Source organism: Chenopodium album, chromosome 9 (assembly GCF_948465745.1).
Source record: "Chenopodium album chromosome 9, dcCheAlbu1.1, whole genome shotgun sequence".
Classification (NCBI taxonomy): Eukaryota; Viridiplantae; Streptophyta; class Magnoliopsida; order Caryophyllales; family Amaranthaceae; genus Chenopodium; species Chenopodium album.
In genome coordinates this window covers 47401086-47413841 of record NC_137842.1, presented here as the reverse complement: position 1 = coordinate 47413841, position 12756 = coordinate 47401086, and positions in this window count along the sequence as shown.

Sequence of the window (12756 nt, the reverse complement as noted above, 5' to 3'; positions counted from 1 at the left end):
GATTTAGGAATAGCAACGGGAGATAGCTGGTTTTGTTTCATTAGTTTGATAAAATCTGTATTTAACGACACTAACTTACACTAAGAAGATAGTTGTTCCTTACTTTCTTTATACTAAACACGTATGTGCCCCTTTCAAGGGATCCCTTACTCCAGTCAAGCATATTGTTAATTGGGGTTTTCTAGGGTCGATCAAGGATCTCCTTTATCCGGTTCAATGAAAATAAGAAGGTTTAACCCTAAGGTAAGAAACGATCGAGTATCGAACTACCTTAAACCTGCTAAACAACATCTTTCTCTCCGAACAATTAAAGGATATTGCTCTCCTAGAGAGCGTTTAAACCAATGTTAAAGAGCTATCACATATCAGAATACCCGATACTGTTAAACGGCAGATATTCCCTCGAACAATTCAAAGGCATTGATCTTCCTCGTTCCTTATTGTTTGAGATCTTATCATTCGAATGAATTCCAACTCTCTGCCATACTGCTAGCCCTTATTCTTTTTGATCTTTAGACTCCCACGAATAAGGGACTCTTTTTTTAGTTCGAATTGGTTTATATGACTACTTCTGAATGTGGATCATTGGATCATCAATCGATGTCTTATTTCACACCCTCCGTTACTTTTAACGTATATATACCATTCTTTCATAAAAGGAACAGGAAACGAATCCCTTAAAAGAAGCGTCGTAAATGGTTTTGGTAACAAGTACTTTTAAAATATTGATTCCTTTTCATACATAAATGTTATTTTTTCATCTATTGAATTGAAACCTATAACCATAAAACTTCGAAAGCGCGCATATTTAAAAACAGGATAGCAATCTTTTATAAACCGATCGATATTATCCATATAAATATCAAATAGTATATAGCTCAGGTACGGAAGTTTTGAAATACTATCAATATTGGAGCTACTTCTACCCCCTTCATAACGGATAGGAATCTTAATTAATGACGCAAAAAGTCGATAGAGATTATCATCATTATTAAAGATTCTTTTCATTTTATCTAATACTCCACATATTGGTATAGATTCATAAGAATTAGAGCAATCAATAAGAAGGAGACCTTCCAACTCCCACCATTCTGAAATATAATGATGGAAACTATTTATTGATTCTATATCACTCATACAATACTATGTAATTGATATTGTCTCTGAATTTGAATCAATATCATTTGAACCAATGAATAAATAATCAACACGTCTTTTTTATCAACACATATTTCACACTCCGACATATTAGTTGAAAGAGCATCATGATCTTTAATTCTAAAATAAAAAAAATTATGGGAGATACAAACACCCGAAAATTGATAATCATCAGATAGAAGACGCTTTTTAATACCAATGAGTAAATCACCAGCATGAATCTGACTACCGGAGTCATGCATCGCTGGGAAGTTAGCTAAATTAGCTGGAAATTGATTCCCTATCCTACATATAGAATGCTCCTACCTCTATAGTAGAGGACGAGACACTTTATGCACATGCATGATTACTAATTATAACTCATATGTTCTAAATTTTTAGTCATATGTTCTAAATTTTACTACATATGTTCTAAATTAAAAAAAAAAATCATGTTCCAAATAGTACTTATGCTCTTAACATGTTTACTTATACATTCTTAATATTTACTGATTTTTGGAATTATACTTCGTATGTCATTTTCTAATACTTATTTTAATGTTTAATTTTTAGTTGAAAGCTTTTGCCATGTTTTCTTGTCAACCACGAGATCAAAATGCGATCAAGAGGTTTCTAGTTTTAAAACTTGGAAATTGAAAATGAGTTGAAGGACCAATGATAACAAAGATGATTGCGGCATGTTTTTGCTTAAACACATGAAAACATATCATGGTGAGAAAGATACCAAGTGGGATAGCGGATTAAAATTGAACGATGTAAGTTTGTTTTATAGTATTAAAATTTTTATACATATGTTCTAAATTTTTATACATATGTTCTAAATTTTTATACATATGTTCTAAAGTCTAATATTTTCTCTTATTATATTGTAGATCAATCAAATGAAGAAATTGAGGGTGGATTTTTGTGCTAAAATATTATCACACAAAGAAAATGAGCTACATCATGAGATAACTTCAAGATCACGGAAATGGGCGAAAGAAAATATTGTTGGGGTTTGGTGAGTCCGACTCACCGCGGAAACAACCCTGACCCAAGGAACCACTCGTAATTAATAAAACCATAAAGCATAAATAAATAAACACAAGAAAAGGAAGAACGAATCATACCCTTGAAGCGAGCTTCGCCCTCTCAAAACAGGCTCTTACTTGAAAGCCTTGAACACCGCAAATTCCGTGCCTCCAACGGTATCCACCCACAAAGGACGAACACGACTTTTTAGGTCCGCTACCTTGGAGTTAGCAAGGTCCGACCAAAACCCAAGTGTTAATGGAGTTTAAGAGTTTTTCCCAATATATGGAATGCTCTTTCTAACTCCCACTCAAGCAAAGAATTCTCAAGCCATGCCATGACTATTTATAAGGAAGTATGCTTTGTGAATTCCACTCATCTTTCAATGTGGGACTTTTCACAAAAAGATCCCACATGGAAAGATTGGTGAATTCAACCCTTAGTTAAATAAACCAAGGAACAAGTAACAATTGTCACATAGTTAGGAGTGGACCACTTTCTCACTTGGTCCCCAAGGCATTTCACATGCAATGTGAACTAACCATGTGTCACCCAACCTTGAGCCCCAAGTTGGGTTCAGTTGGGCCATTTTATTTTGGCTCGTGACCATGACCCTTCACCCCGGGTCCACGGCCCCTTGCCACTTGTCACGCCACCGTGGCGCACCGCCACCATGGCGCGCTGCCACGTGGCATGCTGCCTACGTGGCACACTGCCACGTGGCACGCTGCCACTAGGTGGCTGCCAACGTGGCAGCTGCCACTTGGCGGCTGCCATGCGTGCTGCCACGTGTGCTGCCACATGGCGTTTTGCCATGTGTGCTGCCACGTGGCACGCTCCTATTGGGCACGCTTTCCTTGTTACTTGAAGCATTTTCCCGTCTCGCCAAATTCTAAATTTTGGCTCGACATTTGAGATTCTCCGACGCTCAGTTTCGACGCTCTAAGCTTGAATTTCCGACGTCTAAATATTTAATACTTGGGCGACGAATTAATTTCTTCCGAATTAATTCGTCGAGTCGGTTCGTATATTTTGCTTGGGTGTGACCCGAAGGGTTCAGTCAAGATTAAGCTGTAATATTAATTATATTAATATTACTGATCGGAAGCGGCCTCCACCCAGACATTCCGATCACTTGACCTTACTGAATATATTAGCTTTCTAATAATTCTGAACTCGCTATCAGAATAATACATTTGTTCGAAGGACACCATTCCTTTCAAATATTTTGTAATATAATTTTAGAAATAGCATGTACAATGTTATATAGTATAATTATACTTTAAATTGTAAGCCTTCACTTGAAAACTATTTTCCTAAAAGGTTGTATTCGAACATACAAGTTTGTCTTGTCTTTCTTGTTATCTACTTCATTGTTATGCAAGAATATAAAAATACAATTTATTATATGTTAATACTCTATATGTTCCAAATTTTTACCCATTGCTCTAAATTATTAATGTCAAAATATTACTCATGTATTCAAGAACTAACCATTTAAGTGATAAATTTTAATCATATGGTCTAAATTAAAATTTTGAAATCACATCGGAAACATACAAAACACATGCATGATTACTAATTATAAATTTATAACTTATATGTTCTAAATTTTTAGTCATATGTTCTAAATTTTTAGTCATATGTTCCAAATTTTTACCCATATGTTCAAAATTATTAATATCAAAATGTTACTCATGTATTCAAGAACTAAGAATTTAAGTGATAAATTTTAATCATATGGACTAAATTAAAATTTTGAAATCACATCGGAAACATACAACACACATGCATGATTACTAATTATAACTCATATTTTCTAAATTTTTAGTCATATGTTCTAAATTTTAATACATATATTCTAAATTTTTTTAAAAAATTCATGTTCCAAATAGTACTTATGCTATTAACATGTTTACTTATACATTCTTAATATTTACTGATTTTTGGAATTATACTTGTATGTCATTTTCTAATACTTATTTTAATGTTTAATTTTTAGTTGAAAGCTTTTGCCATGTTTTCTTGTCAACCAAGAGATCAAAATGCGATCAAGAGGTTTCTAGTTTCAAAACTAGGACATTAAAAATGAGTTGAAGGACCAATGATAACAAAGATTATTGCGGCGTGTTTTTGCTTAAACACATGGAAACATATCATGGCGAGAAAGATACCAAGTGGGATAGCGGATTAAAATTGAACGATGTAAGTTTGTTTTATAGTATTACTCGTTTTCATATGTTCTAAATTTTTATACATATGTTCTAAATTTTTTTCCATATGTTCTAAAGTCTAATGATTTTCTCTTATTATATTGTAGATCAATCAAATGAAGAAATCGAGGGTGGATTTTTGTGCTAAAATATGATCACACAAAGAAAATGAGCTACATCATGAGATAACTTCAAGATCACGGAAATGAGCGAAAGAAAATATTTTGTAATATAATTTCAGAAATAGCATGTACAACCTTATATAGTATAATTATACTTTAAATTGTAAACCTTCACTTGAAAACTGTTTTTCTAAAAGGTTGTATTCGAATATATATATGCTTGTCTTGTCTTTCTTGTTATCTACTTCATTGTTATGCAAGAATATAAAAATACAATTTATTATATGTTAATACTCTATATGTTCCAAATTTTTACCCATATGCTCTAAATTATTAATGTCAAAATATTACTCATGTATTCAAGAACTAAGAATTTAAGTGATATATCTTAATCATATGGTTGACAGGGTAAAGTTGTATCCCCTAATCAAAAGTAAATACCTAAGTCCTCTAACTAAAGTAGATAGGGAAGTAGGGTCGATCTCCACAGGGAAACAAGTCTTTTTACTCCTAATTAATTATTATAATCTAAATTATCTAAGTAACCAATATTTATAATTGAGTATGAAACTAAACTACAAAGAATAGGAATAGGGAGAAAACAATATATAAAAGGATCTAGGGCATAGGTTCACCAATAAATAATACTCCAGGGTAAAACATAATAATCAATCATTGACATTGCATAAATAACACGATTAACAGGCTCTCGCAATTTATTAATCAACATAGATCTAACAGGCTCTCGCAATTTACTAGATCTAAGTTCTTATTGAAAATAGCCTTTAATATCAAATTAACATCTGCTCGATTCATCAATTTAATATTGCTATACTTTTACAAGCCGCAATTGTAAAATATTAAAACAATTCAATAGGAAATTATCATGCAATATCAATAATCAATAATAGTCAATCATCAATGCATCAATTAACCAGATTGTAAAGGGCTTTCGCTACGTATTACAATCACAGAATTAATCTACCGGTATTAAATCTCATTTCTAGAATCTCGACTTAACCATTTATAAATTAATCTGCCTATTGAAACTAGACCTAAACATTAATTCTCATCTCTCGAATCTTGAATCAATATTGTCAAACTCATGCATAAAAGATAGGCCTAATCTAGTCACAGAGCATTAAATCAATCAATAGGAAATTAATCTAGCATTGATAATTAACAACAATAAATTACCCCTTCATATTATTTATTAGATCCCCATAAACCCTAGAAATTAAACTACTCACACATATTAAAAACTAAACAAATCAAAGCAATAAAATAAGACATGATTAAAGGAATAGAATAAATAACTAAGATTAAGAGAAGAGGAATCGTTACCAAAATAAATTTGGAATTAAAAGTAGAATTAAGAACAAAGGTTTAGAGAGAGAATTCTAAGAGAATAATTAAGAGAGTAAAGAAAGTGTAAAAAGGAGAAGAAGAAGAGATGAAGAAGAGATCATAAAAACGTATTACGGAGGAGTATTTATACTCCGTACAAAAATCCTAAACTAAAACAAATTAAAACTACGTTAAACATCAACTAATAAAACACGCGCCCGATCGGGCGAGGCACTGCCCGATCGGGCGCGCCTTTTTATCATAGTATAAATCTCGCGCCCGGCCGGGCGCGTCACCGGGCGCCAGACTAAGCTTCTCCCGCCCGGCCAGGCGCGCCTCCGGGCGCCAGCTTCTTTGGCCGGGCGGCTCATTTAGGCCACTATTTGGACTTCGATTGGGCTCCAATTCTTCGGGCCAATCTGGGTTTCCTCTTTGGGTCTTGAATACTCGGTCCAAATGCCCCGGTATCACCTATACCGAGCCCTTAATCACCGGTTCGATGGCTCTAACCGGCCCTGGGCTATAAACTCTGGTCGTGCTTCTCCAATGCTCGTGATTGCTCCAAAATATCTCGGGAAAATACTCCAAAAGCATAAATCCCTGCAAAAGTCAACCAAATCTACGAAGACACTAGAAAACACCAATTAGTAATAAAAAGGGCTCTAAAGAGCCAAAAACACTACCAATTATGACCAAGGGACGGGGGTAAAATACTATATAAGATAGACACATGAAACTCCCCCATGCCAAACCTTTGCTTGTCCCTAAGCATAGATCTCATCAATGAATCAATAAATATACTTCACCCCAAAAAGTAAAAATCAAGCACAAACGATTCAGGATAAATCAAATAAACATGCTTCAAAGTCAACCAATCAAATCCATCTAATTACCAATATTCCCTAACAATTGTCAAACCGAGCAAACCACAAGAGCATATAGAATTCAAGACTAGTGCTCACGCACTCAACTCTCATTTACGTGGCGAGTAAAAGATGTACTCGATCGCTCTCCATCCAACCCCTTTATGTGAACAATGCCCTCCCAACTCACACTCTCGTGTGTATAACACAATGAACGCTCAATCCTACTAGTCGACTCGAAATATGCCAAATCATAACTTGCATTGATAAACAACACTTTCACATTCATACAACTCTATGCACAAAGGTCAAAAGGTCTTTAAAGCTTGTAATGTAAGGCTAGGGTAAAGGTAGGATAGATTTGGGATTATGTGAGAGAAAAACTATGCTTAAAGGAGCCATATCCTAATAAAACCCATGATCAAAATAAATAATAATCAACATCTCCTACATAACCAACTCTAACATCAATCAAATATACTCCAAACAATATAAACAATCCCAACACTTACATATCACTCATAAAATATAATAATGAAGAAGCAGAGTGAATAAACAAACTTTATTTTCAAACTTGAATTTTTCATTGAGGTTCAATTTTTTTTTCCTTTTAATTAACCTCCAACTAGAACATTTGAACATTAAACAATTTTTTTTATTTTTGCTTTTTTTTTTTCTATTGAAGTTCACTTATTTTTTCACTTTTTTTTTCTTTGAAATTCTTTTTTTTTTCATAACATCATACTTTATTTTTTCAAGAAAATATAACTCTCAAACTCATCAAAAATACACATGATAAAAAACAAAACAACTTCTCAACAACCCACCCAAATTGTGCAAATAATAAGCACACTGCAAACTCCCTCACCTCACTCACTAATAGCTCCCCCAAGCCAAGCTTGGGACTAGTAACCAATGGGGCAAAATAGGCTTGTAATGTGGCTAATAAACAACAAAAAGTCAAGGCAACAACATGGGTAGCAAGAAGGGAACAAATGTCTCTACAATCATCTAGAGGCTACCTAAAAGAACAAATGCCTTTGTCCTCCTCAATGTGCATAATAATGAATCATATAAACGTTACTTATAGTTGCAAACCAATACTCAAATTCATTGACATACCAGGAACTATGGAACTATCACACATTCCTTACCAAATCAACTAGTCAAGCACTATATTCACAAGTAGTTGGACAAAATTGACGCATGTTAAGGTTTCAAGGCAATCAAACATCAAATCATGATCAACTAATCCACAATGCTTATCATCAAATACCAGGAATCAAAACAATTTTCTCAAGTAAGGGGCACAAGGAAGCATTATTTATAATTCATTGGAACGTATTTTTGGATTTTTTATTTTTCAATTTTTTTTTATATATAAAGAAAGCAATAAAACTAACCTAGAAAGCAAGAAAACTAACCTAAGAAAACACACCAAAAATAAAAGAAAAGAGAAAAAGAAAAATACCAAACCAAAATCTCCCCCAAGCCAGAATCAGACAATGTCCTCATTGGCTCGGAAACTAGCCCATCATAGCTAGTCCTCATCATCCTCATCCATCGAGCCGAAACCCGCACCTCCACTGCCACCTGCACCACCTGCACCAGAAGAGCTACCACCAAAATAATCAGCGTGAAAACTCCCCCCCGCCGGTCCCCCGAAAGGAATGTCCTGCCCGTACCCGAAGAAAGAAGAATAGTCAGTGTAAATACCACGGGCAGTGGGATCCCTATCGTATCCCTGGGGTGGTGGCTAAAACCAGTCAGGGTGAATAACGTCGTCGGGAATGTTGCCCCGACGAGCATAATCATCGTACATAGGGTAGAGAGCTCTACCCTGGTTCCTCTCTAGATACCCTAACCTCTGGTCTAAGAAGCCTACTATCCTCCTAAGGTCAGTATGTGAATGCTCGATACGTCCTAGGGCCTGACCTATACTCTGAAGATCCCAAACTGGGTCAAAGTCAACATGAGGGACGGACTGGGACATACGAGGTGGAGAGAAAGCCACCTCGGGCTGAGGCTGAGGTGGTGGAACTGGTGGTGGTGGTGCCTGGCCCCTAGCATTGGCAACTAAAACATCAAAAGTGTAGGAAGGCTGCCCTGGGGGAAAAGCGGTCAAGTCAGGACTGGGTAAGGGAAAAATAGGCAAAGGTTGCTCGTTCCCAGTCCGAATACACCAAAATGGTGTCTGCTCGCTATCCGGTCTAACCCACCCCACATCCTCAAAATACCTAGCAGTCATGTAGGTATCTGGTCCACAGTTAGTCAGCTGGTGGGGTCCGTCTACTACAAAACCGGCCTTTTTCACCGCTATTCGAGTGATAAGGCCACCTAAACGGATAGGGGACTTGGAAGTGGTGCTGGCTGTGGCATGCCTACTCAAATGGTGAACTATAAACCTACCAATGTTCAATTTCCCGTACTCGTACACATAATGTCCTATGACAGCTAGTTCGTTAGTTTGAGCGTTATGAGGCTCGGCCCTACCTAAAAAACACAAACCCGCAAATCTTTGCCAGATTTTTGGGACAGGATGGTGAATAGGTTTGGTACTAGCATGTTGGGGGTCGGGGGTAGGTAAACCAGTCAAAGCATAATATAAATCACCCATTTTATAGTCCGCATACCACTGGTGAGATAATTCAGAATTTAATTCAAAAATTTTACAAAATTCTACAAAAGTTAAACTAATATTTCTATTATTTAACCTGAAAAATAAATTTGGTCCATTTCTACTACTAACAACATGAAAAGTGGACGGGAATTCACAAGTAAGTTCTCGGTATGTAGGATAGTGCATGTCAACAAATTTTCTCATGCCAATGTCATTCAAAAATCGTTTAACAAAATCATACAAACCAAATGATTCTAGGGTAGGGCGGTGTAACCACCGAGAAGGAATTACCTCACGACCGACCAAATGCTCTAGCCGTTCCTTTTGTTCCCGGCTCACAATCCGGATCGTCGGCCAATACGGGAGTTGCAAGTCCGGGTCGTATTCCTCCCTCAAACTGGAGCTCCTACCAAAAATGGACCTAGCCCTCTTTGATGCCATGTTCAAGAAGTGGGTTTGAAAATTTATTGAATTAAAACTGAAAAATTTTTATATGAAAGTGAAGAGGATGAAGAGAGGATCACAAATATGTAAAGAGTTTTGAATTTGGGTTGGTAATGGAGGAGAAATCTTAGAGAGAAGTTAGAGAAAATTTGAGTTTTAGAGAGAGAAAGTTATGGAGAAAGAAGAAATGGAGGAAGAAAGAAGAAAAGAAAGGAAGAAAAAAGGGGCGGATACGCTCGCGCCCGGTCGGGCGGTGAGTCGCCCAGTCGGGCGATCTGATAAATTTCCTAGCTGATACCCGCGCCTGGTCGGACGGCCTTCGCCCGGTCGGACGATCTGATTTGCCTTATGTTCGCGCCTGGTCGGGCGCCACTCGCCCGGTCGGGCGATCTGCCGTCCTGAATTTCTTCTATCTCTCGCGCCCAGTCGGGCGCCATTCGCCCGATCGGGCGATCTTTGCCAAAAATTTCGCCCTTCTCGCGCCCGATCGGGCGAGGCATGCCCGATCGGGCGGACAAATTAGTTCGTATATGACGAATTTCGCGCCCGGTCGAGCGAAATTACTTATTTTTAGATCTTTGCTCTCGCGCCCGATCGGGCGGACTTCGCCCGGTCGGGCCCGAGACTAAATCGGCGAAATATTAATTTTCTTCTTTTCTCCAAAATTTGGCTAACTCTTTTTCTTCAAACCTGTACAAACACTCATAGAACTCGTTAAATTCCCTCATCTCTCCTCTCATAAGAAAAAAGAAAAGAAAAACTAGTCTAAAAAGCATTAAAAATACGGGTTGCCTCCCGCAAAGCGCTGGTTTATCTAGGTCCCGCACGACCTTCTTACCAAGTACAATTTCTAGGACCCTTGGCATAACGCTTGGTCGGGTGGTTTCTCACCCGGTCTAGCGGTGTTCAGGCTGCGATTCAGCTTTCTAACATACCCTGTGGGACGCCAAATCACCTTATCTGGTGGATCCTCCTTGACTTGGACTGGGGGATCTTCAATTCTACGCACTAAAAACCCTTCTTCGATCGGATGTTGCTTCAAATTGTCATTGCGTTCAACACTTGCAACTCGATCTGGCGGAACACTTACCATAGGCTCGAGTTGTACAACTTGCTCGATCGGTTCCACTTGTTCATCCTCGAAACCAAGACCAACATTGTAGAGTGCTCTTTCTATTGCATCGACTTCCTTCTGCCATTTGTCTATCTCATCTGAAAAGGATGCAACACAAGATACCGCCTCCAAGGGATCTTTTTCAAGAGCTTGGGGCTTGTTAGAATAATTTACAACCACATTAACACTGAAACATTTCTCCTCAGTCATGGAGCTTTTGGGGGCATTATTCAGATTAAAAACAACTTTATCATCCCCTACTGATAATGTTAACTTACCACTTCTTACATCTATGACTGCTCCTGCAGTGTTAAGGAATGGTCTACCCAAAATAATTGGGGTTTGCATATCCTCAGCCATATCAAGAACAACAAAATCTACGGGTATATAAAATTTACCTACTCTAACGGGGACATCCTCTAAAACACCTAAGGGGTATTTGAAAGAACGGTCAGCCATTTGTAGAGTTATATTGGTAGCTTTTAATTTACCCATATTCAACTTAGAACACACAGATAATGGCATGACGCTAACACTAGCACCTAAATCACATAATGCATTATCAATCAAGAGATTACCAATATGACAAGGGATAGAAAAACTACCCGGATCTTTTAATTTCGGTGGAGACTTATTTTGAAGTACGACACTACACTCTGCAGTGAAAGCTACTGTCTCTACCTCACTGATAGACCTTTTTCTCGTCAATATTTCTTTCATAAATTTTGCATACGAGGGGATTTGTATGATCAATTCAGTAAAGGGAACTGTTACCTTCAAATATTTTACCACCTCCAGGAACTTACCAAACTGCTTATCCAAGTTTGTCTTCAATTGACGATTGGGGAAAGGAAGTTTGATAATTGGCTTTGGAGCATTATTATTCTTGTCTGGAGTAGCCATCTTCTCTGGAGTTGTACCCTGCAATGTATAATTAGATATGTTAGTAATATCCTTTAGCTCTGCAGGGCTATCAACTACATTGTTTGGTTTAATGGAATCAAGATTAGCATTATTTGATAAAACAGGTTCATCAACTTTGGGCATAGAGGGCCCTTCATAGTTTGAACCACTCCGTAGAGTAATTGCAAATGCTTGATCCGTAGGCCTAGTAGGCTGTGCCGGCAAGGCTCCCTGTTGGCGGGCTTGTAGAGTAGCGGAGAGTTGCGCAATTTGATTATCCATAATTTTATTATGCGCTAGAATTTGATCAATTGTCGCATCTCTGCTCTCCATGTGCTTTTTCATATTAGCCAACATTGCTCTAATTTCCACCAGAGAAGGGTCAGAAGATGAGGGGGTTTGTTGTGGTTGGTTCTTCTGGCTAGCATTGGGATGATAGTATTTCTGCTGCTGTGGCGCCTGTGGTTCTTGTGGTGGTTGATTTTGAACATTAGTGCTCTGGTAAGAAAGGTACGGAAGATTCCGATACCCAGGATTGTAGGTGTTGGAGTATGGGTTATTCTGCCTATAAGCTTGGAAGGCATTAACTTGCTCCACGGAACTCCTGCAATCTTGCTCCCAATGACCTACAATACCACAATTTTCACAGAAAGCCTCATTAGAATTATTATTAATTCTAGAAACATTAGCTACATTAGCAGTGCTCAGATTATCTAATTTTTGGCAAATAGAGGTTAGTTGAGCTTGCAAAAAGGATACAGAGTTGACACTATGCTTCCCCTTGTTAGCAAATCCTTTGGGATTCCCATATTGGGAATTGTGTATCGCCATATCTTCAATAACCTGACCTGCATCATCAACATTAAGATTCATAAATCTCCCACTAGCTGCAGAGTCTAAAATTATTCTAGAGGAATTTCCAATGCCGTTATAAAAGGCTTGGATTAACTGTCATTGCGCT